The following is a 9700-nucleotide window of genomic DNA, read 5'->3' as shown; positions in this document are numbered from 1 at the left end:
ATTATACATTTTTTTCTAAATTTTATTGGGATGAGTTGAAGTCGTATCAATTCCCGATTGAGGCAATGCCTTATTTCATATTTTGTGTGATAACATCAGTATGTAGCCTGAATTTTAAGTAAATTATTCTGTTTCGGATTTTCTTTGAAATATATTCCCATTGTCAAGCCCTGTTCTTTATATTGAACAACATTTGTTTTATGTTGGGAAAACAGTTCTTCAGCAGACATTTGGTATCCTTATGAGAATATATTGTGCTTTGTTACACTTCTATAAACACAAGAAATACATGTATACATATACGTATTGCAGACTGTACATAATTTTTTGGAATAATTGTGTTCTGAATAAAGCAGTGAAATTTACCCTTACAAACATGCAAACAACTACTTGTTTACAACCATATTTGTTTCTTCTCTTCCGTTTAGGCATATGTTAAATGTGTTTGATCACACAGAAAACAGTCGAGATATTTATTATCATACTTAAACATTTCGTGTGAACATACCGTGAATGAATTTACGACATACGTCAGTAGGTAACTGCGCACTTGTATGCCAACATGGATAACATAAAACAGTTTGCAGTTAAAAGAATATTTACCCAGAAAGGATAATAATAATGATGATGATCCAGGTAAATATCCATTTGTCTTCTTTTTGTTTTAGATCATATCCTCTTCATCAGGAAATTTGTATTTGCAAGGTATTGGTACAGACATCATAGATGTATACAGTCAAATAAATATATTAACTGATCTATAACTTCTACATTAAATTTAGTCAGCGTTTGAAAACAAGATAAACTATTTACATTTACGAACAGATTTCTTTATTTACAAAGATTTTGACATAAACTATATGTACATATATTGGGTGTGATACCGTGTATACATGATACGTGCAATATCTCTCACGGCTGTAGTAGCGAATAAGATATGGAACAAAAAATGGCAAAAATGTTCCCGTTTGTGAAGAAAGCACCAAATTTTGCATGAAATTACTTTAAGGGATCCCAAATCCTACAAGAAGAGGAGACACGCTCTCAGACTGTCTGCCCTAAAACCTCCTAAAAAGGGGAGGTAAAACTGTCTTGAAAAAAAGTTTTTCCTTTAAATTGAAATTTATCTACATAGTAATGTTACCTCTCATGAACAGACAATCAAACCGAGTCTGCTATTATTTTTCTTGGTTGCATTCTTTGCTTCCAAAGGATATTTTTACAGATAGATTTTATTTCATATTATCTAAACAGGGATAACATATTACTGACATAGACCGACAACCATTTGGTATTGACAAATATACAAAGTTTACCCCAAACTACTCCTATTTCTCAAGATACATACTAAAAGGGACGTAATCAGATATTTACTGTATGTTGAATTTTAAAGCTGAGTGTGAAAAGAGGTTTGTATTTAACTAGTATAAAGTATTCTGAATCAGGAAAGGATAACATATACGATTTGTTGGCTTGAATCAACCAAAAAAGAGGCCCCAAAGGGGAACTACGTTTTATCTATTTCAATCAAATATATCTAGAACTATTTCCAAAAGGTTTATTCATGGCCTTGATAAAATACAACCCTTGACACAAAATTAATTCAATTACATTTTATAGACACTCAAAATACATGGCTTAGATAAAAATGATAAAACAATTATGATGTCCTTAAACGGAATTTTTTAAAAAAAATCTCATTCAATGGGCAGATCAATTTATTTTGATAATTACAATATCATATTACTGAATTTAACATATACAAAAAAACTGAATTCATGTATATCATGTATAAGATATCAAAAGATAAAAGCAAGCTATTCACATTTGAGGTCCATGAAGTATCTTATATAACATACTTTAATGTACCTATATGTACATGAATAGACCGCTTCACAATTTTTGAATATGTTCTGTACTATATAGTTTCATTCTAACATCCATTTAAAAAAGTAGCACTGTATTTAGTTTAATTTGAAGTAAATATTAACTGTTATACATGCAATTATTAGGGCATGCCAATAGATTTATATTAAAAAGAGAAGCCCCTCTACAGATCATTTTTGTAAGTTTTTGTAGGGGAACATCAAAACTAACTCCCTTAATAGTTTGTCTGTTACATAACAGTATATGACATAATCATGTTTTCAAACCAAATGACTCATCCAAAGACCCATGAAATAAAAGAAACTGATATTTGCATCGCTTCAATAGATATATAAGAACTGTAATAGGTTTTCCAGTATTTCTCTAATACATTTGTTTGACAAATTTACTTTCCCTATACATGACTGTTTTATTGCACTGACATTTAATCGGTTCTTTGAAGTATACACTATAACGGAACTCGAGTGTTATTACTGGTCCACCCAGAGTCAACAGCATTAAGCAACGCAAGGGTCACAATTAAGGTATACAGACACTATATTGGAAACTGGCGCGAAAACAATGGTACTTCTTTTTGCTCTGTAGAGCTATTTTCCTTCCTTTCTTTGCAATTGTTTCTGAAATCACAAACAGATCTATCCTTGACATTTAGGAAATATTTTCATAATGCAATGATACCATGACAGCATTTATCATGGAAACTTAGGTCATACACCACTACTACAATTTGTGGAATCATTTTAGCTGATTTTGCAGTTTGTTTGTCTGAAAACATGACCCCCATTTTTCTTTTGATTTTGTTTCAGCTCTGACAATATTCTTCAAGAAAATGTAAGTTACAGACATTTAAAATGGGTCCTGCTGTGTGCTGCAACCATTTGAAATTTGTCAATTTTATATAGAAAAAAGAAGGCCAGCTATTTCTAATTTTCATGCCTTAATGTCTCTCCCCAAACATGGCCTCGAATAGTAAGTATGGACATAAAAAACTGGTGTCGATGATATATTAATTATTTCAAATATCGCATATTTTTAATTGAACTTTTAAAGGTTTTTACAACCATGTCATATGATCTTGACTACACATGTGTATATTGGGCATCCCTTGGTTAAAGTTTTCTGTAGAAAAAACTTCGCATAGATACGTCTCACAAGAACCAAAATGCCCAATTGATAAACTTAAGTAGAAACATTTGAACAATGAAAGTAAAGCAAGTGTACTAATGCCATGAACATAACTTTAGCCATGAATTAATCTTATTAAAATATAGACACCTCACGCGGGGTTTCGAACATACAAAGACACAAGCGGATACAGGCTACAGACCATATCTAAAAGGTATACTAAATCCGAATTTTACATTTGAAATTATGAAAAAGTACCCAACAAATCTATTGTGCATGCAAATCTCTACGGCAACAACCGAGCGTTTGTTTTCTACAAACATACCAATATAACACTATGTATACTCATTGAACCTCGATATACTCAATTTGGGCATGTCGGAAAAATTGTTTGCACACAAACAGGACACCCGTCTCACTCTGCTGTTCAAGTTTCAAATGACATGTGTTTTATTGGTAAATCAAGAGAGCAGCGAGAGAACAAAAATGATTAGCCAATGTCTCGAGTAGGTAAATGGTCACTCTTGGCGTGATATTGAAGATATTTTAATGGTCGCAATTCAAGTAAACCTATCAATCTATATTCAAATCTCGATACTAAAATACCATTTAGCCATTTACGCAGTTTTAATTTGCGTTTGCCAATATTTGATATTGTTTACGTTAACTAGAAAAAAGGCACGTTTCGCGTGAGAAAACTTGAAATATTTGCAGTGTGTGGGTAGATGCATTTATCAAAAACCTGTCAAAATGTGGATGTAGAAGTCATGGATTTTAATTAGATTTCAAAAACCATAACAACAAAAATCTAGTATATCCTTAATGTGTGAGTTTTGCATATGCCTCAAAAGGATATTAGGATATTAAATAACAAATAAATGAATAAATAATGATAATACCAGCTTTGCACATGGTTCGAATATGCGATTTGTTCACATATGTAGAAGTGTGGATTAGGCAAGAGTTTAGATGCAGTTACCCTAACAAACACATTGTTAGGTCTCTTTGACGATACACAATATGCCTGCGCGGGTCTTATGTGACAGGAAAGGCCGTACCGGCGACAGTAACCATCAAAACAAATCAACACCCTTTACAATATTTACAAATTTATTTACATAAGATGATTATTAACAATGAATAGATATGAAAAGAAAAAAAAACTGATTATAAGAAAGAAAAAAAAAAGAAAGTTCAGTATCTCTAGATACAAATGTTCTTATAGTCCATTCTAATCTGACGTGACACAGGTCTTTAATGTAATTGTGAACTTTAAGTAGCACAAACAAAACAGATTTCTAAATTCAGTCCCTTTAAACCGTGAATACGTTGATTCCGTATTGGCTCCCTATGGTGGTAGGTGATTGCATCACAGAATTCACAGAACTCTGATTTTTCAACATTCTAAGTCAGTCATAATTCATTTTGTTTTTTATCGTTGTATCGAAGTAATTAAAGGTAATGAAAGGAAAAATCTGCGAAATTAATATTAAACACTTTAAGATCTTAGATAAAATTACTATTTCGGGCCAAGTATCGTGCCAGAACGATCAAGCTATTGAAGCACACACTTTCCATGGTAAAGTTACACAGGATACGAAAACTGGCTATACTCCTCAAAATATACCGGGCTGCTCCAGTTGCAATTTTAGACACTGTCACGATCCCTGCCAGTAAGCATGAACGGTGTGATAAACTATGAATTTAAATGATTATCTTTGAAATATCTAGTACAAATGTGACAAACAACGCTGAAATATAGCAAGAGAACTCATCTCTTGTCAATTTTTTTTTTTCAGCATTTTCAAGGGGAAGTCCCAAAAATCCAATCAGCCGGGAGATGGAGACCCCCTCCCTCACCTACCCCACACTCGCAGCATATCTGCTTGGTTCGTGGCTATGCTGCTCATATCTGGCGTACAGTTCAAAATCATCAAGGTTCGCCCCTGTCTGACATTTAATGTAAAAATGATTTTTCTGATGTTCTATAAAAAAAAGTAGAAAGCCTACCTATCTTTCAACTAATTTTTTGGGCGTTACCCTGAATAGGCCTTAAAATGGTACTACTGAGTGGTATTCCTAACACTATACTGGACAAAGCTATGATTATAACTAGGACGGTCTGCAATAGCCATTTCCGTGTTGAATGAGCTCCATCGGCTATACAGAGATGTAGAATAATATACTCAACTCTGACCCACACGTACAATGCTCTGCTTGATCATTTTTTATTAGAAACATGATATTACAAAATGTAGTATAAAGGCCGATTTGGAACCTAAGATAAAAACACGCTGTTTCCTTATTTGTCCAGAAAGCTTATGTAGGATAAGTGTAGCTCATTTATTTTAAGGAGACATCTGTCATTTTAAGGAGACATTGCTGATAAACGAATCGGTTAATATTTAGATACAGGCCTGTCCGGCTAGCTTAGCCTAGCTCTGATTCTTTAACGTGACCTGTGTATAGCACCGGTACACGCGAAGCCGTCTTTCCTGGGAAGAACCAGTACAGGCCTCTTAGTTTAAAGTGTGTGCTTCGATGGCTTAATCATATGAAGTATTTACATTCTTGTCTGTACGTATTAATTCAAAAAATGTTAATGGCCGTGCTTTGATATGAATTCACCTACAATGTTCACAAACAATTCTTGATCTATTTTGGCACCGTTTCGTCTTTCATATCAACAAAAATAGTACAAGTTTACAATAGGTGTTACATCTGTTCCTCTCTCTCTCCCTCCCCCCCCCCCCCCCCCCCCCTTAAAGCTAAAACGACTTCCTTTGAGCCCTTCTTTATTCTGTGTAAATCAAATCAAATCACCGTGGTTGTAGCAAATTCTAAGTTGAAAAGAAAAAAAACCATGTCTCCATGTTAAAATACATTGAAGTATTAAATGTAAAAGTGAATCCTATCGAGACGTTTTCAGCATTTTTGTACAATGATTTTACTTCAGCATTTGTTCGACACTGTATAATCAGTTATTCTATAACCGTAGCGTGATGGTCGATACATCCTAAGCGATATTTCAAAGCAAGTATAGTACTAAATTCTTTGATTATTTTTTTACTAGTGTTGTTTAAAGTTACCATGTTAATTAGTAACTTATTGGGCCACAGGAAATTATCATATTACCTATATCATAAAGAAAGAACATTTATCATGTGCATTTGTTGTCAAATACTTTAATATCATATGTCTTTGTACCGGTGTCATATCAAAGCATTACTCGCTACACCTTTGCGACCGTGGTATAATTTATAACTTTATACACTGATATATACTCCTCATAAAATAAACAAACGTGTTTGTAAACATGGGCGGTTCAAAACTGAAGGGGAAGAAGCATTGTATAGAATAATTTCGATGGATATGATTTTTAAACGAATACTATGCGCAAATTAAGTAGAAGAACCCTGACCAACCTATAAACCGGGTCAGTCTATTTCATAAGTACAACAACACTTTTGACCCATTTAAACGAGGAGTAGTAATAATATACTTTGCCCCAACGACAACTTGATGTTTACAAACATGACCATAAATAGACTAAAATGGAACATAGGGAATTCAACATTTTTCTAACATGTTAAAATCTAAATATTTCAAGTTTTAGTACCAGCTGCAAATTAGCTCAGAGGTAAAGCATGTTAAACAGCTCTTTTTCCGTGTGGGTTCGAAACTCAGTATCGACATTTAATTTTTATTTATTTTTGTATAAAAAATTTAGATCCCTTCATGTGCTCTGTGACAACACGACAGAGCAATATCTAAAGCAGATATGAGAAAGTTTTAGTATCATATCAAAGATGATATTAAATAAATACATGCATTTAAGCTAATAATGAACATAACATAATGTTATGTTATATAAAGACATATATGCAAATACCAACAATAAAGTAAGAAACGAAAATATGGGAACAAAAATGAAAACGAAAAGGAAAAAGAAATACTGAAAAAAAAACCCGTATGAGATTCGAACTCACTAAACGATTTGCTAACATCCAGTTGTTATCTGTATTTTACCCGACTTAGCTGTGTTGCAGTATACTAACTGGATAGTTAAAATGAAACAAATACTAATATTCACTTGTCAAGTAATGTGCAAGCATTATCAATTGTTATTTTATTAGTGTTCATAAAATGGACTCGTCCTCGCATTTTGGCGGGAATCACGTTATCATTAGGGACTTGTATATAGTGAAAACTCGATAATTTTATTGACAAACAATATCTGCCAATATCATAATTATTATAAAGAAAAGATAACACCAGAGAAAGTGACGTTTCCTTTATACATGTATGAAACTTAAGAACATGGCTGTTTATGGAAGCAGTCATTTTAGTGTGTTTATGACATCATTACACACTGCTGAATTATTTATTTTGCAAATAATCTCTTAAATAGATTGATTTCATAATTATGTTTCTGAGTGCAAGATGTAATACATTGTAATTTCTTTCATTATAGCTGGGAAAAAGTAGAGAAATTATTTTACACAAATAGGTAAATACAGTTCAAATATGTATCTGGAAATTTAATAAATCCGCCATTTTTTTTATCTTGCCATGGAAACAAAATCGCCACCATTTTGATCAACTATTAAAATGCTTATAACTGTCTCATTTTTAAGCAGATTTTGAAAATTCTTCCACTTCTTTCAATGATTTAAGAAATCCTAGCAGATGGAATTATCATAAGAACAACATTGCCTTTCCCTTTGAAATAGTATTGTCAGGTCTTTTTATAGTAGATTTTATCTTATTCTGTTTTGTTTTCAGAATGAAGGAAACATTGGTGCACATAGAATAGCTGGATCAGTATAAAAGGACAGTTGTATGACTTGTTAAAACATATTAAGCACGAGTATTCGTTTACGACTGTTTGTTTACACAATGCTTAAGAAAGCTTAATATGTCTTAATATTGAAAAAAATCATCAATAGAAACGACTGCTGAACGATGTATTAAACATTAAATACGAATATCTGCTTAAGTTTTTAAATTCACACGGCCAGTGCTTGTTTATGTACACATTGAATCCTTAGAGTCTCCGGATTTAGTTTGCAAATCCGGAATTTTCGCAAACTCAGCTACCTTTTGCCTTTGACTTTTCTCTGATTTTTTGACATTAAACGATAGTTCTAATCCCATAGAGTAATAATTGGTCGTTTTCTTCTTTATATGTTAAAGAATGAATTCATGGGAGGTTTTCAAAGTGGGTCCTCCCATGGGAGTATTTTTTCCTCCCATGGGATTTTTGCTAACCCATGGGAGGTCCCACGGGTGGATTTCTCCCACTTAACCAGTTACGGGAGAAAAAAACCGTGGTTTTTTTCTAAAATTTTCAAATCAAAATATTTTAACTCAAATTAATAATTTATACAATAAAAAACTGTTGTGACATGATTTCGCGTTGAAAAACGACTTTTGAAAAAAAACTCCCATTTTCTTTATGGGAGGAAACCCCCCAATGGCGACTAGATGAATTTTTGAAATTGCATTTAATGTTTCTCTTTTTGTTAATTAATTATAATTTTATCAATATCAACTCAAATTTAACTTTAAGATGTATTACTGTGCGAAATAAAAAATAATCGTAAACCCCACGGGTGAAAACCTCCCATTGTTTTAAATGGGAGCACAATCCCGTGGGAGGTTAGAAAATAAATAAAAAATAAATATTGTGACATTTTGACAGAACAAAACATCAGTTTTTTATTTTAATACTAATATTCCATCATAAAGTAACATCTGGGTTTCTACTCAGCGAAAATATTATACATTGTATAATTACAATGCCACCGACACGATTAAACACAGGCCGCTTTGCTGATTATGACCGTAGCATTGCGATCTCAACGATGTCACATAATAAGACGGTGTCATAAAACTTACTGAAGCATTGACGATATATTTGACATGACAAATATGCACCGCGGGACTTTTTTAATCCAAAAATTTAAAAAATGCAGGAGATTAGAGGAAACTCTCCATTTAAATTGAAGTTCACAAAGAAAAATATATCCCGATCTGCCTCTGTCATAATGCTAGTGTCAAAGACTTAAATCATTATTAAGTACATATGTACTTCCTTTCTTATTTGAAATGCCTCATATATCACCATCAAATGTACTAGTATTCTCCATATATATGTTAAAAATACGATGCGAAGAAATCAATAATTTTCAATATAATGACATTATTAACAAAATAAACTCGAATTCAAAACATAATGACCATCCTCCAACAACCTAAACATACCGCACCTTCTGGAAAAATTCTCCTCCGTAATTTGCCCAGTCAAGAACCATTATAAAAAATAGATCAGCAGAAAGGACGACATAATGATAAGACCTGAAAAATGCCCCACCCAGTTTTGATAAGAATTTGAAAAATTAATACTGTAACTTTAACTGTTAAAAACTTACGAGATCATAACTGTTTTAATATTAGGATTAAAAAACTTAAATCAAGTCAGAATGCAGTTACTTAAATAAACATTTTAAGAGAATGGTTCAGCTTACTTGAAGTAAACAGGATAACGCACTTATCTCTTCTTAAGCAACCGTACATAAAAAGATACATACTGGGTGGATGGGGTAATAAGTAATTTTAATAGCTACGAGTTTGCTGTAAAGTGAAATTGAAAGTAACATATTGAATGTTTTACCAAAGAATCAAC

General features: G+C 32.6%; 1 long non-coding RNA gene across 1 annotated transcript; it reads left to right on the top strand.

Annotated features, from left to right (window-relative positions):
* Window positions 1-539: 539 nt before the first annotated feature.
* LOC123532358 (uncharacterized) lies at window positions 540-8424 on the top strand. The gene is made up of 2 exons (XR_006682621.2): window positions 540-636; window positions 7798-8424. It is a non-coding gene; the product is annotated as an uncharacterized LOC123532358 (long non-coding RNA).
* Window positions 8425-9700: the final 1276 nt, after the last annotated feature.

This window comes from Mercenaria mercenaria, chromosome 11, assembly GCF_021730395.1.
Source record: "Mercenaria mercenaria strain notata chromosome 11, MADL_Memer_1, whole genome shotgun sequence".
NCBI lineage: Eukaryota > Metazoa > Mollusca > Bivalvia > Venerida > Veneridae > Mercenaria > Mercenaria mercenaria.
The sequence above is the reverse complement of the archived record's forward strand: the minus strand, read 5'-3'. Positions and strand labels throughout refer to the sequence as shown.